At 40.7% G+C, this 18,973-nt stretch overlaps 1 pseudogene; it reads left to right on the forward strand.

Moving 5' to 3' along the window:
* The first annotated feature begins 21 nt into the window (after positions 1 to 21).
* LOC138775816 (carbonic anhydrase 2-like) lies at positions 22 to 13,891 on the forward strand (annotated as a pseudogene).
* The last annotated feature ends 5,082 nt before the right edge of the window (positions 13,892 to 18,973 follow it).

The following is an 18,973-nucleotide window of genomic DNA, read 5'->3' on the forward strand; positions in this document are numbered from 1 at the left end:
TCAGCGCTGAGCTCTTGTTTGTTCGGAATTACAGTGCTTAAAGGTGGAGCTCTGGAGGAACCTACAGGCTGAAGCAGTTCCACTTTCACTGGGGATCCTGTGATGGGCAGGGATCTGAGCACACCGTCAATGGACACAAGTATGAGGCAGAGGTAAGTGTAGATATGGTTGGCATATGGTCATTCTAATGTGTACCATAAAATAGTTGGTATCATGTTGCTGTACTGTAACTATATTCTGTCGCTCATGTCACTACAACTATGTTATACCACATAGTAATACCACTCGTTCCAATGCCCCCGCAGTTAGCCACCAGCTCTCTGACTATGGCCAGGCTCCATTTTCTTACGACTTTCTGTATTGTCACATCCTGGCAGTAAGTACCTGCTCAGCCAGTCAGTGACTGCAGCAGCGTCCCGCCCCAGTCACTGATTGGCTGAGCAGGCATTCCTCAGCCAGGACATAACATTTCAGGAGCAGGAGCTGCAGAAGGCCAGTGTGAGTAAAGGCCCAATTATTATACGGGCCGATGTCGAGGAGGCTCCTGTCAGATCAGCGCTCAATTCTTCCTCATTCCCTTTCTGTGCTATTACATGTACAGACATCGAACAGGGAAGAGCACGGGGGGAGCTGTGGGGGGCTGTCAGGACGATCTTTACAGATAACAAAGTCCCTGTGATAAATCTGATTATTTTTATAGTTATTGAGTTATTATATTTTTTAACATTGGGTTGTTTGTGTCTTCCCGGCAGCTTCACTTGGTCCACTGGACACAAAGTACAGCAGTTTTGGTGAAGCTGTACAACACTGCGACGGGCTTGCGGTACTCGGTGTTTTTCTGAAGGTAAGGAGATATGTATTGGCCGATTCAGAGTTTAATCCTGCTTGTAGCACATAGATGCCTCCATCTCAATATATTTGTGGTCCATCCCTAAAGTATTGATCAGTCATATGGGTTACTTTCATGCTTGTTGCTTCTGTAACATGAAAAAATCTGGTTTGTAACATGTATGACATCTGATCTCCAGTGTATTTAACAGAAAGTATATGTACAGTTCTGATGTGCAGTATAGACATGTCAGTTGTCAGCCTCTGCCCCATCCCCTGAATAAACGTGCAGATTTATTGTAAAAAGTGACATAATTAGATAGAAGTAGCCATCATCTGCCTGTTAAATTCCACTTATTGCTTTGGAAGTGCTGTCTCTCAACGTTCTTTTGGATTTGCTGCCGCCCCTGGGTCGGAGTGGTGAGACGGGCACCCGTCCCATTCTACTTTTTTGGCTTGTGCTGTTGTGGACTTTACCTATTTTGTCACCTGCCTGTCATACACCCTGTCTATAGCCTAACTATGGCATAACAAAGGATTGGTGTGTGGTGAAATACATCTTATGCCATCCTCCTTTTCTCGATATATCTGGGAGGCTCACTAACACAAAATTTGCCGAAATAGGAAGGATCGGCAAAAATATATGTATTATTTATGAACAGCTTAACTTGTAGGAAGGTTGAGTACCTCTTGTGTAGATCATTGCTTTTCTTAGCCAATATAAGTGTTGTCATAAAATACTGTTATAAAAATACTGCCCATTTAGGCCCCATTTACATCACTTCCCAGCAGTAGCGTAATTTGGTGGGGGCAGAGGGGGCAGCCGGTACAGTACAGTCACCGCTCACAGTGGTGGTGTTCTAACCACCAGGAGGATTACCAGGGAGATTTCTGCTGGGGGAGGGGGTGGCTGCATGGGAACACATACCGGGGGATTACCTACATGAGGTGGTGCTGGAGGGGATGCAGCCTACATGGAGGATACTACTTTTTTATTGTTTCTATGAATTAGTAAAGTAATTATTCCATTTAATTATGTTGCAGCAGTCTGGCTTTTTTGTATACAGGTTATTTAGTATAGTTGCCTTGAACTCCATGGGACTATTTATTGTTATTACCCAGTATTTGTACTATACATTTACTCTATTATGGTACTCTTACACGAAGCGATAATTTCGCCCGATCGCACGATTAACGATTCCGAATGAACGATGTGTTTTTCATAACGATCAGCGTTTACACGGAACTATATATCGTACGGAAAAATCATTTTGCGATCGTTTAAGCCTATCTCACACACAGCCTAAATCGGTGAAAGACTGTTTACACGGAACGATCTGTGAATTTCTTGCGAACGAACAACGATGATTTGAGAACTTGTTGAAGGATCAAAATGAATGATTTCTCGATAGTTGCTTGATCATTCGCTGTGTTTACATGTAACGACTATCGCTCAAATGCAATCGTTATCGTGCAAATTCGAACGATAATCGTTCCGTGTAAAACCACCATTAGTATTGCAGATATAGCCTTCAGATGTTGCCTATTTGGTCATTGACCATCAGCTATGGTGTAGTCCTCATGGTGCCCAATAGATATTAGACACATAAGTATGAGATAAAGAGATAGAAGAATGTATGGATGGCTATATAGAAAACAAAAACAGCGCCATAGCTTCCTCTAGGTTGTTTATGGTATTACAACTTGTTTGCATTCTCTTTTAGTGAAACTGAGCTGCACATCAAGCTTTGGAGGAGAGTGGTGCTTTTTCTGGAAAAAGGCTGCTATGTTTTTGCTATGCTGAATACCCCTTTAATATTTACATGGTTATATATGTGAAATGTAGAAAGTCTTTTTCACTGTTCTCGGTCCCTGTTCACTATGAGTACTGTAGTAGAATATTCCCTTTATTAATTAGAAAGCATTGTCATCTACTGAGGTTCCCTATGGGTAACAGAAATGGTTGGGGGCCCACTGAGACTCACACGCCCCCCCCTCCGGCTGAACCCCTAGCTATGCCCCTGCTTCCCAGGGATCCCCTTGGGCTGTATGGTGGCAAATTTCAGAAGAGTTTATGATGTAGAGTCCAACATGTTGCCAATGGGCTCATTTCCTTAAAATGGATCTGTAGGCATTACCAACCCCCCTCCATCCCGAATTCTAGTACTAACCGAATGCTGGATCCAAATATCTCCTGGTGCCAAATTCTTTTTCCAGATAGATAACTGCAGCGGCACTCACCAACTTGGAAATAGATGCTTTACTTTAGGTCAGATAACAACAGGACATTGTGCAATCCAATAAAAAGAGCTATGATCGTTTCACGCTACACACACTTCATCGGGCACACCTGAGAGCCTGATGAAGCACGTGTGGTGTGAAACAACAAAGTGTTTCTAAAGTGCTCTTGTATGGGACTATACTTTTATGCCCAAAATTAGGATTATGGAGCTAGTTAGCCAAACTTCTGACTGCAACTCTACTATTTTTCATTCCAACTCTGACACCAACTTCCGCATATATAACTTGTATAACAGCAATTTTTACACATCTACTGTAGTATCAGGCACTCCATTACTACTATGCAGATTATCGGGATATTGAAATGAAATAATATTAAGAATAATTAGTCATTTTTAAAACTTCTATTTAGAGGCTAGAGTTATATCATACAGTTCTGTTTACTGTGACTCCACCCGAATCTGACTTAGACTCCAAAGCTCTTACTCCACAGACCTGCAGACAATAAAGGTTATAATTTGTCGATAGTATTATAATACAGGTTAGGTGAGACAGTTATGACAACTTTGTGCGTTGTGATTGCATAAACATAGAAGTATAAATCTCACTGTGTTGCGTAGTTGTAAACAAAGCCAATCCAGTTTGACCACTCACCCATCCCGTCTTACCTTCTTGCCATATGAGCTTTCTAATAATATTGTTGACATAGTCAATGTAGTCATAGCTACTATAGTGAGTCACTGTGAAACTCTAATGTCAGGTGCAAGTTTGGCCCTCACTTTGTATGTATGTATGTACAGTATGTATGTGTGTACAGTGTATGCATTATTTATGTTTGTGTGCATGTGTGTATATTTAAGTGTGTACATTGTATTTATCTATGTTTGTGTGTATGTATGTATGTATGTATGTATGTGTGTACAGTGTATACAGTATGTGTGTATATATGTATGTATGTGGGTACAGTTTATACAGTATTAATATGTGTGTATAGTGTATACAGTATGTATATATGTATGTATGTACAGTGTATACAGAATGTATATGAGTATATATGTATGTGTGTACAGTGTATATAGTATGTATGTGTGTATATGTATGTGTACAGTGTATACAGTATTATGTGTGTGTATGTATGTGTTTACAGTATGTACTGTATATGAATGTGTGAAGTGTATACAGTATGTATGTGTGTATGTGTATATATGTTTGTGTGTACAGTATGTATGTGTGTATGTATGTATTAGAGATGAGCGAATACGTTTCGATCACGTAGGTATTCGATCGAATATTGCGGTATTTGAAAGATTCGAATTCAATCGAGTAGTGTGGCGAATACGCGGGAAACATTCGAAAGCCCTCCCATCGCAGTTGGCGCTTTTTTTATCCAATGACCATGCAGGGAGGCCGTAAGGCACCCTGGGAGTACGCACGCAGCGCAAAAATGGCGTCTACCTTTATTGGATAGCTGAACCACATGACCTCGAATCCTAAATACTTGGCTCCTGCCTCTCGACCGCAGATGAGCTTTCAACCTAGCCAGGAAAGATCTTGCAGCAGGGAGAGAAAGGTTTTAGTAGCGTTTTGGTTAGGCAGGATTACTACAGAACCTAAAAGGCTTTTCAGGGCTAAGATACAGCGAAAAAGTCATCTCTGAATCCAAAGCACTTCTCAGTGCTAAGAAATAGATGATATAACAGCAGCATCAGCATCAGCAGCTGTATTGATTCCAGTACCCTGTGTATACAAGTGACTTATAGTGTCCCTGTTTAACACCACTAAAGGCACGTTATACATATTGTTCCAGTAGCCCACTAAGGGCACTTGAAATATACTGTTTCAGTAGCCCAGTAAAAGGCACGTGATACATACTGTTCCAGTAGCCCAGTAAAAGGCACGTGATACATACTGTTCCAGTAACGTTCGTACAGCATTACGCGTGATACGCACGAATAACATGACGCTCTGCGGACGCACATTGTAATCATGTATGTAACACTAGACAAGAAATACGAATGAAATGTGTGAACATTGCCATAAATGTTCGTAAAGCAATCGCAAATATTTTTCCTTTACAACTGCAGAGAGTGACATTTTACTGCGATTTTGGGGTGTTGGGTGCACCAGGTATGCTCCCCCTAATGTCCCAGTGTCATTCCGGAGGTGTTTGCATCGTTTAGGGAGGTTTCATGGGGACTTGGTGACCTCCAAGTGTAGAATTTTGATTTCCAAGTGTCCCAAATTTTTTTTTCCCATAGACTATAATGGATCGAATATTCGTTCCAATAGTCAAATATCGGTGCCTATTCCATTCGAATTCTCGAAAGTCGAATATTTCACTACTCGCTCATCTCTAGTATGTATGTATGTATGTACAGTGTATACAGTATGTATGTATGTGTGTGTATGTATGTATGTACAGTGTATATAGTATGTATGTATGTATGTGTATGTATGTATGTACAGTGTATACAGTATTAAATATGTGTGTACAGTGTATACAGTATGTATATATGTATGTGTGTACAGTGTATACAGAATGTATGTGAGTATTTATGTATATGTGTACAGTGTATACAGTATGTATATATATGTATGTATGTGTGTACAGTGTATACAGAATGTATGTGAGTATATATGTATATGTGTACAGTGTATACAGTATGTATGTGTTGATATGTATGTGTACAGTGTTTACAGTATGTATGTGTGTATTTGTATGTGTTTTCCCTGCTTAACAAGTAAAATAAAATAAAACATTTGCTCATTCTTACAGTTGAGATGTAATTAATAAATTGATAATTTTTGCAATCTGTATGATGATTGTGGATTATTTGATGTTTTGTCTATTCTCATACACAGCAACTTTGACAACTCATTCAAAGTGCTGCTGGATTTATACACAAGTAGGTTTTCTCACCAGGCCTCGCTAAGTCATCATCAGCTGAGCTCCCACTATGCCCTGCACTTCATTTACAGAATCGAAATGTCTCTTTCATTTCACAGAGACAATAACCTCCCTTATAATTAGGTAATGGCAGAATATAAATAAACTATTTACAAGGATGCTCAACTCTATATGTTAATTTAGAGGAAAACGTAATAAAACCGACAGAGTAAATGTGGTCAAAGTGCCTCCACATAAAACCAAGCCTCCTCCACATCAAGTACCACCCATGTGGTGAGTGAAAATTGTCCAAATTTTGCACCAACCAAGGCCCGGAACATAATAATTTTCCCCTTGAAGGGAATCTGTCAATTGCGATTGCCGCTCCAAACTGGTAGATAGCAGTTAGGTCAAGAAGACACAGTGCAGGAGCTCTGTGACACTTTGCCCAGGAAACTAAAACCATGTTTCTACATTCTGGATGCACAGACAGATACATGAAAGGTACCCGTAATATCTGTGCCCGCACAGGGTTCAGCTCCAGCCTCTGTCTTTGGAGTATGTCGGAGGATGTGCACTGATTTGGTGCATGTATTGTTTGTTGTCTTGCGCTGGTCTGAACACTGCTCTATTCCTTTCCTTGTAGTGTTGATTGGATTCCACCACACACGTCTGTTTGTCTTGCTGACCTTGTTCTGGGCTGCAGATGGTTAAGCTGTTGTGATTAACAGATCCCGTGACCTCTCTTACTCTGACATCACATAAGATTACCTCTGACCCTTCATTCAGTGCTTGCTATAAGTCTATTTAGATTCGGCTGGCATTTTATCTGTGATGCTATTTCGATCTTCTGACCTCTGGCTTCTCTTCTCTGACTTCCGTTTTCTTGCTGATTTGGTACTGTATTTGTTATCTTCGGTTATGACCTACATCTTCCTGACCTTTCCTTGTTGTGTTTGCTTGTCTTGTTTTGTGTCTTTGTGCACTGTTATGTAGGGAGGGACTGTCAACCAGTTGTCGATCACCACCTAGGGTCAGGTTGTCAGGTGGCAGGGACAATTTTTTTTTTTTTTTTTTGGGGGGGGGGGGCTATCTCTAGAGCTCATTGTTGTGTTTTCCCTGCCTGATCTCTCTGGTTTTACGGTCCTGACAGTACTATGTCTCTCCTTGACGTAACAGCTATCTAGCAGTGACAGCAATTTGTAATGGGAATTGCATCTGACAGATTCCCTTTAAAGTATTGTGAAATGTCATTCAAGAGTGGAGTGTTGCTTTAAGGAGACATAATAAGGCCCAGGAAGAAATGAAAATGTGACCACTTAATGATCTTAGCTCATCAATCAAATGCGGATTTACCATTTGCAGATTAGTGAATACAAGCGTAGGGATCAGTGATCTCAGTTTTTAGTTTTATCCACTTGAATTACAGGATTTCACACCACTAGATCTCATTGAGAATATTAAAACAGTCATACACTTCATCCACCTCACATATCTGACATTATTGTTGCCTGTTTATATTTGGGTCACACTTATTATACACAGAATGTTAAAATGTTGTGGCATATTACTAGTATATTCTCTAACATTAAAGGAATCTTACTCTCGGTTTATTCTGCCTTAAATGAGGGCAGCATAAACTAGTGACAGAAATGCAGAACAGATCGGTGTATTACTTACATCATTTTGTTCAGCTGTTTTCCTAATATGCAGGAGAATAAGATTCTTGCCACACCCCTCCCCCGCCCTCCAGCTGCTGATCGACAGGGGACTGCCTATACACAGCATGGATAGATAACTGTCAATCAGCAGCCGGTGGGTGGAGTTTTCTAGAGCTCATGAATATCCAGGACTACTGGGCTCATGCATATGGACTACTTATTGTCCATGTTATTCAGAAAGATATCTCTGAATCAGCTGCAAAGAACAATGTAAGTGATACATAATTCAGTTCAGCTTCTCTGTGACTAGTTTATGCTACCCTGATATAGGGACAGCCTAAACCTACTGACAGAGTCTCGTAGCTAGGTAGTAGGATGACCTCTTTATCCTGTTTGATCCTAAACATACCTTTTATGTATGATTCAGTATGTCTAAATGTAATGTAATAAATGACCATTTGTAATGTTCTGGTAGGTTTCCGGTAGGTTTCTATTCACCTTTGCCGTTTGGGTTGAATTTTGTTTGTTTAGTGCACAATATAAATCATCAACCCTCCAGTATTTCTTATCGCTCTATTGACCTCTGTTGACTATAATTGCTGCTTTGTGGCAGAGATTAAAATAAGAATTACTTAAGTGACAGCCGGTTGCTTGTAGTATGTTATTATATTGTATTATGTTATTATTTGCCAGGTTTAAGTCATTTTTGTGCTTTACAGGTCGGCAGTGCCAATCCAGGACTCCAGCAAGTGATTGATGCCTTACCATTAATTGGAACAAAGGTACAAAGCTGCGTTTTTCCATGTTCCCTGTCACATACCGAGAGCTTTACATTTCAGTTCTAAATGTTCAACATGTTCAGTAAGATACAAATTAAGACCTGTGATCTTTACACTATGAGGACATTGTATGCCGAGCCAGTGAACTATATTTGTTCTAATGTTACAGATGTCCTACATGTAGTCATCAAACCCTTATCAAAGTCCTTGGGCAAAAGGTTTTCCCCCTTCCTCATAATAAAAATAATTACACAATAAAATAATAGGCTGATTAAGGGCTCGTTCACACACTGTATATTTTCAATAAATATATATTTAGAGGGCGAATTCACATTATTTCCTATGGAATACCGGACACAGTGTATACACACTGTATACACTCTGGCTGGGATTCCATGAGGCCGCACAGAAAACTGACATCTCAATTTTGTGTGGCTGCTATTCATTGAATAGCAGCCACACAAATTGACTGTGCAGACAATGTAAAGTGCGGCTCCAGCTGTACTTTACATTGTCTGCTATGGTTAATTGGAACGTGGGCACACCGGAATGTGCCTGTATTCCATTTCAATAGAAGTGATGTTCTTCACAGACATCAGAATGGTCGCTGTCTTAGGCTGGGTTCACACACAGTATATTTCAGGCAGTATTTGGTCCTCATGTCAGGTCCTCATAGCAACCAAAACCAGGAGTGGATTGAAAGCACAGAAAGGCTCTGTTCACATAATGTTGTATTTGAGTGGATGGCCGTCATTTAATGGCAAATATTTGCTGTTATCTTAAAACAACGGCTGTTGTATTGAAATAATGGCAGTTATTTACCGTTATATGGCGGCCATCCACTCAATTTCAACATTCTGTGGACAGATCCTTTCTGTGTTTTCAATCCACTCCTGGTTTTGGTTGCTATGAGGACCTGACATGAGGACCAAATACTGCCTGAAATATACTGTGTGTGAACCCAGCCTTACAGTGTCTGAACGTGGCCTAGTACTGCACTGCACCATTGTTATGTGAACCACTCTCTGTTAACTTGCTCTGCTGGTTTAGTGGATGCATTGACCCATTTAATCATGCAAAAATATTCTTATCTTTACAGGGAAAACAGGCACCTTTCCATAATTTTAATCCTTCAGGTTTACTTCCAAAATCTTTGGATTTCTGGACCTATAAGGGATCCCTGACTACGCCACCTCTCCTGCAGTGCGTCATCTGGACTGTTCTTAGGAGCCAATTAGTGTGAGCAGTGAACAGGTGTGTAGAAGACTTCTTGCAATATTCTATTCAAACCTGCTGGTGATCAGAATGACATTTTATTCATTTATTAACAAAATTGCCCCCCCCCCTTTATATGTTTCCTATGAACAGCTCTGCTGCTGGCCACCAGGCTTTAAAGGCAGAAACAGCATTCTCGATGGGTAAACCAGCACCCTGACCCCCTTGATGCTTAGTAGTCATGGGTTCCCCCATCAGTCATAGGCTAGGTTGACACTAGAATAACAGACGTTATTTGCACAATGACGGCCATAGTTATGAAAGACGGCCATCATTTTTATATAGTGACCTAGCTATAAAGTTATTCTAGTAATATAGAAATACTCCTTTACATTTTCCAGCACTCTCTCAAGATACAGATGTGGCTATGATTATCTTGAGTGTGTTAACCTAACAAGCAACGTGGTGTGTGGAGATATCCTAATGCACCAGGGATCAAGCTGAGGCCAGAAACTGGGAGTAATGGTAAACTTATAGGAGAAGTCTGGCGATTAAAAAAAACCCATCAAGGGCAGGGGGAAATTTTATTACAAGTACTAACTTAGCTCTCCTCGTGCCCGTGGTGAGCGGTGGGACCGGACGCAGGCGGGAGAAATGGCCTGTCTTGGCTTATGGTCTGGATGCTCAGCCAATTATTAATTGGCTGAGTGGCCAGTTCATCAGCCGGGTCATGACGTGTCATCTCTGAAGATACCGGCGGGGGTCCTGCAACCAGTCCTGCCGCTCACCGCGGGCAGGGGGAGAGGTAAGTTATTACTTGTAGTCTATTTCCCCCCTGCCTGCTGCAAGCTTTTATAACCCACCGGACTTCTCCTTTAAGTTCTTTTCAGACTGAGCGATCTTTGGCCACCCGCTGCCTCAAAAGCGCTCGTTTGCAGTGCCTTTAAGATTTGCGGCTGGTAAACAAGGATGTATAGGGATGCTCAGAAGATGCAATCAGCCCACGAGCAAGCGTTTTTGCTGACACTTTAAAACGGTTTTGTGCAACACGTTAAGATATCTCATCTAAATTTTAGGCGTGCAGTACAGCTGTGCTTGTATTATTTACAGATAAAACTGAGAAATTATAACTTTGTACAAGTGTACATTTACTGTATAACCATCCTGTGTGTATATATATATATATATATATATTATATATATATATATATAGATAGTGAATTGTATATTACTAAAATGTCTGACCGATTTATGAGTCAATGCAGCACATCACAACTTTGGTTTAATAGACATATCTACGTACAAGCTGAAAATAAGGCACAGCAGTTTTCAAAGCAATGCGACTGTATTCCTCTCAATGTATTTTATAATGAGCAGAAACGTGTTATTAAAGGGCTTGGGTGGTTTAGAAAATCGATGTTCAAAGGCCATTACAGAATAATAAGTCAATCCCCCCTATACACTCCATAACCCAGGTCAGAGAGCAGCCATAAAAGATGCCTCTTAATCTGGAGGACCGAGCACGTCCTATTGAGTGTATGATATCAATAGGGTCTGTGTAAGGCCTAATTTCACCTGCGGAGGTGCTGTTTGAGAGTTCAAAAACCTTTAACTACCACGACCAATTACATCTGAAGTTAGCTGAGAAAATTCACACACCCTGTAATAACTTTTAAGGGGCAACTAATAAATTAATGTATAGAACCCCAAGCCACCAAGGGGGTGTAGAGGAGCAATAATGGTCATTAAAGGGAATGCTTACAGTGGCAAAAACATAGAGCGCAGAAATAGCCATGACTTGAATATGAATACTGCTCAGAGTTTCTGTTTGTATTACTTCTTGCTCTCTTGATGATACAGCTGTATGTCAGAAGAAGATCACTGTTGAAGAGAAATATTTTAGGCAGTGATAAGGGCTGAGAAGCAGCTTACTAACTTCATATTCTGACATCTCCCATGACTTTCCATTTTCTTTATGGGGAGCCTCCCTTATCTCCTAGTTACAGTGACATGACACCCGAGGACTCTCTGATAAACTGAATGTTATTTCTAACTGTAACATGATTGTCTATGCTTTCACAATGAACCAAAAATAGGAGATTTTTCATAGCACTAAATGTGTTAATAATACTCCGGTCACCTCCTGTGCTTCTGCTGCCCATGTCTGTGTACCATCTGCCGCTGACCTCACCATTGGTTTTCCAGTTCAAAGTGAAAACCTGAAAATCACATTTTACGTTTTTTTTGTTTTTAAAAACTTTAAAAGAATAATTATAGCTTCATTTAAAGTGGACCTGTTTTGAAAACCTTCTTGGTATTTGTTAGAGCCCCTGGGTATCCCTTCAGCTATTTCTCATTCTTTCCATGGGAGTGGGAGCAGAGCTGGGATGTTTGCCAGTAGTACACACACAGGTTCTTCCTTTCCTTTACTTGTCTGTCCAACAACACCACAGCACATCTACTCGTTACTGCTATACCATGCCATAATGCTGGTGAAAATGCATTGGAATGAATGAGCTCCGCTGAGCAGGGGGATACTTTTTTGCAGCCTCTGTGCCAGGGAATGGGGCCTACCGCAGCTCAGTCCATTTAAAGTGATCCCTACCCATATGATATTAATTGCATATTTTAGCGATAGTACAATGAAAATTAAAGTCCCAGAAAACCCTATTTAGTTAAAGGAGTTGTACAGGATTATAAAGCATGATGTCCTTGTGTCTGGTATTGCAACCTACCTTCGTTAGGCTGCAATACCATACAAAACCTGAGGGCAGCGGTGGTGCTGTTTTTAGAAGAATTATTTTGTTTATATCAACTAAACAGCTAATTTACATCAAGCACTTGTGTTTCATGGGTGAATAAAAAACACAATTTTTCCCCCTAATTGGTGAGTCCTGCAGTCACCTTGCTTTAATTTACATTACAGGGGTATACCGCCCAAACATAGTCTTACCATGGCCAGCAACACATGGAAAGTTAACAAATCTTTCCATACTTCTTATTATCTATTCAGTCTCCTTCCCCCAGTTCTCAGCTGCTGCTTTCTGCTGAAGACATAAAAATCTGTGTGTGAGCTTTTCTGTCTATCCCCCCCTACTTCCGAGACGGCTGATGTAAACAAGTTCCTGGCAGGCTTTGTAGTTTGTTTGTAATGCTAGGAGGGTTAATCTAAGGTCGAGTTGCTGATGAACTCACTGTGATTAACCCTCCTGGCATTAGAAAGTTGAGTACTGGGGGGGGGGGGGGGGGGGGGGAGACAGAAAAAAAAGCTCACACACAGATTTTTGTGTCTTTAGTAGAAAGCAGCAGCTCAGATCTGGGAGGGAGAATGAGACCAAATAGTTAAAACAAAAGTATGGAATGAACTGTTAGTCTCACCATGGGCAGCAACAAAGTTATGTTCAAACGGAATACCCCTTTAAGGCTATGTTCACACAACATCTAAATGAGGGCCATATTTAACACTAACAGACATGTGTTTCCTCTTCTATGTATTCTACTTTCTTATTTCTCAAAAAAAAAAAAAAAGCTAACAAGATTATTTGTGTTTCTTTTAGCTGTCAAAGCTGCGAGGCCTTTACTTCAATGATGAGCATGACAGCCCCTGCCACATGGTTGACAACTATCGCCCACCACAGCCGCTGAAGGGTCGTGAAGTTAGAGCCTCATTCCATTAGGATCCGATCCGCCCATCTGTGCTGAGATCAGACTTGGAATGGACTCTCTAATGTTTCATTCTCTCTGGCTGTGTGCACACTGGTAGCAGTTATTTCTCTATGCTGAATCTCTAATCCCTTTGTGAATATTAGAATCTGATTAATGAAATGTGAAAGTCTACAGACATAGGCGAATCATTTACAATGTGAGATGTTGCTTACCGCTTAACCAGGCGTAGCTTCTACTGATTTACTTCCAAAATAATGCTGCTGCACTAACATAGAAGGAGGAAGGGGGGGGGGGGTGTTTGCTTTGTCCATAAGAATTTTCTAAGATTATGTCTTAAAAAAAAAGAAACTTGAAGTACATACACGGCTATGTATGATTTAATGTGAACGTGTGTTTAAAATCTTATCTATTTGTTGCAGAAGATACATATATATATATATATATAGAGAGAGAGAGATATATAGATATATTGATTTTAATAGGAGTGTAAATATTTTAATTCTATATGACAGAATATACATGAGAACATTTATTGGTGCTTACTTTGCACAATGTTAAGGTCCAAACTTGACATTTAGAGAGAGGATATTATAAATGTATTTTTCGATACCATAATAAAATTGCTACTACAAACCATTGTGAGTGTTGTTTTGATATGTTCACATACGGTAGATCACTGGAGATCCGTACTCTGTAGGGTGTCAATGGAATGGAGCATCGTACTGAGTTTTCAGCTTTACAGACTTACATTAAAAGGCTTAATAAAAAGTTCTTTTAAAAATCTAAAACAACAGGAAAAAAAAGTTTTTTTTTGCATGGGTTAAAAAGCATAATATTCAATACATCCTAAGGCCTATGCTTCAAAATGAGAGACATATAGAGGTGTCTCCATAGATGTCTTTCTAAGATTTATAGTGTGCCCAGATTTATGAGGCCTGAGACCCAAGTATGACTAGTATGGTTTCCTTTGAGCTATTTTACTGTTTAGCTGGCTAAAAATTATAGTAAGCTGGGTTCACACTAGTTAAATCATTCTGTCAGAGTATGACTCCTGGACCCTATCTCACTGTATAGGAAAAGAGGCCCCAATGAAGCTCCAGTGGTGTAACTATCTATATATATCTAAGGTAACTGTCCATATATGACAGTGAAAATAAGATAACTTTCCATTTATTACAGCCCATATAAGGTAACTATCCATATATGACAGTGCATATAAGGTATCTATCCGTAGATGACAATCCATATAAGGTAACTCTCCATATATTACAGTCCATTTAAGGTAACTGTCCATATATGACAGTCCATATAAGGTAACTATCCATAGATGACAAAAAAAGGGAAAATTTGGCCGCACATCTATGACTCTATTCACACTGTAGATTGCACGCTGCTCGTGGCTTAAGTACAACAAAAAAACAGAAGGTGTAGCAGCAACCCACAGGTGCAAGGGCTTACCGTATATACTCCTCCCAGCGTACACACGGTAAACACCTGCTCTGTAGATATTAAAAAATGAGGATCTTAGCAAACTATTTGATCAAACAGAGTGTACCATGTCGCCAACGTTAAGGCGTCCTCGAGACATGGTCCCTACTCTAGCATTTTCACACTAGCAATGGCCTCTCCTGGGCTGAATAAGCCTACAACTGGGCAGATAGGAGCCAATGATCTCTTTTCTAACACCCTTGGGACAAGGGTGGAGTGCAGGCCAACAGGAGTTAGCCACACAACCCCCCACATTCAACAGAAAAAAAGGGAAAATTTGGCTGCACATCTATGACTCTATTCACACTGTAGGTTGCACGCAGCTGCTCGTGGCTTAAGTACAGACAAAAAAACAGAAGGTGCAGCAACAACCCACAGGTGCAAGGGCCTACCGTATATACTCCTCCCGCGTACACACGGTAAACACCTGCTCTGTAGATATTAAAAATGAGGATCTTCAGCAAACTATTTGATCAAACAGAGTGTACCATGTCACCAACGTTAAGGCGTCCTCGAGACATGGTCCCTACTAGCATTTTCACACTAGCAATGGCCTCTCCTGGCTGAATAAGCCTACAACTGAGCAGATAGAGCCAAATGATCTCTTTTCTACACCCTTGGGACAAGGGTGGAGTGCGGCCACAGGAGTACCACACCCCCCCATTCAACAGAAAAAAAAGGGAAATTTGGCCGCATCTATGACTCTGTTCACACTGCAGTTTGCATGCTGCTAGTGGCTTGAATACAGAAAAAAAACCAAAAGTGCAGCAGCCACCTACAGGTGCAAGGGCCTACTGTATATACGCCTCCCAGCGTACACACGATAAACACCTGCTCTGTAGATATTAAAAAATAAGGATCTTAGCAAATTATTTGATCAACAGAGTCCATATAAGGTAACTATCCCATAGATGACAGTGCATATAAGGTAACTGTCAGGATTGTACCTGGTAAAACAACGTTCTCGGAGCTCTGGTCGCCGACTACGATCAATGGCGGCAAAATTTATGTGCACACTAGTTGTTTACTTGCATCATTTTATTAGTGTGAACCAGTTTTTGGGCTCGTTTCACACGTTGTAAAGTTGCGGCTGTATTTGCGGCTGTAATTGTGCGGCGGTTTTTTGGTGGTTCGTGTGTATGCTTGAAGTATGGAATTGCGGCTGCACAGTGCACACTATGTATGAATCTACGGCCCTATCGTAAACGACCCCGTAAAATGAACAAGACCATTGTTTGCGGCTGAACATGCGGCCGAGGATTGACAGGCGGTCCGTACGGAGTACTTCAAAAATAGCCGCAATGATGCCGAATGCCGATTCCTCTAATAGTTAATATATTAAATTAATCAAACACATTTTCTTTGTAATCAAGACCCTTTCGTTGATCAATAATTTATTTCTAAACGAATCCATCATTTTGCAATTAAATTACTGTTAAAAAAAAGAGTATATAACTAATGGTATATTTATTCTATATATTTTTTTTTGACAGTATTTGAATTGCACAATGATGATTCGTTAGAAATAAATTATTGACCACGAAACTGATTTATTTCACGAAAATGTGTTTTTCTTATTAAATATTAATTAGTACAGGAAGCTCTATAAGCCGTTAATTCATATGCCTGGCAATAGCATTCTGTACTAATCATCCTTTACTTTAATTTAAAAAAAAAAAAACATCAAATGTTGTCTTCGATTATGTTATATGACAATAGCATTATTAGAAGAAACATGTAGAATTATATTTGCGCTCAGCTGATTGGCTGTTCGGCTGAGCGCACATATAATGAGCCGGTCCGCAGTACAGTGTACTTCATTGTGCTGCGGACCAGCGAAGAGCCACATCGGGTGAGTATACAGCTCTCCCCATCCCCTCCCCCAGCACTGGTCAACCCCTCCCAGCAAGGAAGGGGTCACTTAACCCCTTCCTTGCTGGGATGGTGCAACGTGCAGTCTGGCATCAGGTCTGGCCCCCAGGGGGTTAAGGGGGATGCAATACATCCTCCCTAACCCTTGGGGGTCAGACTGTAAGCAGTGATCTGTAAAGATGCTGCATACTGGTAAGGAGCACACCACCCCGCTCACAATGAATGGGTGGTTGTGCTCCTGTTTGTGTGTTCCTCTCTCCCTTTTGTTTTTTCAGATATCGTAATCCTGGGGGATTACGTCGGATTCCATGGACTATACGTCGATGACCAGGCGGTTGTTCTTGAAATTTGTTTTAATAAAAATGGTCAATGAGGGGTGTGTGTGTTTTTAATTTGAATAAAAAATTTGTAAACTTGTGTCTTGTCTTTATTTCTTTACTTTATAGACTTAGTAGTGTAACCGTCTAATAGACGGAATCCATTACTAAGTGGGGCCTAGTGTTAGCCGGTATAAAAATGGCTAACCCTAACCCCCCATTATTACCCCAGTACCCAATGCCACCAGGGGTACTGGAAAGCCGGGGGCCAGTGGTCCCGGAGCGTCAATATTGGCGCTCCTGGACCGGGCGGCAGCAGCTGTAAGATTTAGCGCGGGAGGGCCAAACAATGGCTCTTCCCACCCTGGTGTTACCAGGCTGCTGTCGTTTTGGTTTTTAAACCCGGCTGGTTATAAAATAGGGGGGACCCCTATGCGTTTTTTTTTTTAATTTTTATTTATTTAAAACAAAACCCGCATAGGGTCCCCCCTAGTTTTATAACCCAGCCGGGTTAAACCAATGACAGCAGCCTGGTAACACCAGGTGGGAAAGCCATTGGTTTAGGCCCTCCCCAGCCTAAATCTTACCAGCCTGCTGCCGCCCGGGTCCAGGAGCGCCAATTTTGACGCTCCGGGACCACTGGCACCCGGCTCTTCCCAGTACCCCTGGTGGCATTGGGTACTGGGTAATATAGGGGTTAGTGTTAGCCATTTTATACCGGCTAACACTAGGCCCCGACTTAGTAATGATTCCGTCTATTAGACGGCTTCCCTACTAAGTCTATAAAGTAAGAAATAAAGACAAGACACAAGTTTACAATTTTTTTTATTCAAATAAAACACCCCCACACCCTCATTGACCATTTCATTAAAAAAAACTTAAAAAAAACGCTGGTCTCGACGTAGTCCATGGAATCCGACGTAATCCACAGGATACCTATATCTGAAAAACAAAAAGGAGAAACACACAAAAACACACAAACAGGAGCACAACACCCATCATTGTGAGCGGTGTTGTGCTCCTTACAGTATGCAGCATCTTTCAGATCGCTGCTTACAGTCTGGCCCCAAGGGGTTAAGGGAGGATGTATTGCATCCCCCTTAACCCCCTGGGGGCCAGACTGATGTCAGACTGCACCATCCCAGCAAGGAAGGGTTAAGTGACCCCCCCTTCCTTGCTGGAGAGGGGTGCAGTGCTGGAGGGGTGGGGAGAGCTGTATACTCACCCTATGTGTCCTCTTCGCTGGTCCGCACACAATGAAGTCACTGTACTGCGGACCGGCTTATTATATGTGCGCTCAGCCGAACAGCCATCAGCTGAGCGCACATATAATTCTAAATGTTTCTTCTAATAATGCTATTGTCATAACATAATTAGAAGAAACATTTGATGTTTTCATTAAAGTTAAGTGATGATTAGTACAGAGGCACTCTATTGCCGGCATATGAATTAACGGCTTATGGAGTTTCCTGTACTAATTAATTTTAATTAAGAAAACACATTTTCGTTTAAATAAATTCAGTTTCGTTGGTCAATAATTTAATTCTAACGAATCCATCATTGTGCAATTATAATATACTGTCAAAATAAATATATAATAAATATACATTTATTTATATATATATTTATTTTAACAGTATATTTAATTGCAAATGATGGAATCGTTTACATTTAATTATTGAACTAAAAGGGACTTTATTACAAAGAAAATGTGTTTTATTAATTCAATATATTAACCATGAGAGACTCGCTATATTGCAGAGGATCGCAAACCCCGGTAATAGCGATTTGATGTAAACTGTGTTCCCTGCTTTCCCAGATGCATCCAGAGGTGTTTGCATCACTTTCTTAAGATTTTATTTGTTATTTTTAGTTGAACCAGATTTCCAGTAAATGACCGTATGTTTTGAGCCGCATTTCTATTTTTTTCCCACACGGGCAGTAGTTTTCAATCACCCGCACATTTACAGCCGCATAAAAAATACAGCCGAGCACAGTTACAGCGTGTGAACCCACCTA

The sequence above is a fragment of the Dendropsophus ebraccatus genome, unplaced genomic scaffold (assembly GCF_027789765.1).
Source record: "Dendropsophus ebraccatus isolate aDenEbr1 unplaced genomic scaffold, aDenEbr1.pat pat_scaffold_2104_ctg1, whole genome shotgun sequence".
In the NCBI taxonomy this organism is placed as follows: domain Eukaryota; kingdom Metazoa; phylum Chordata; class Amphibia; order Anura; family Hylidae; genus Dendropsophus; species Dendropsophus ebraccatus.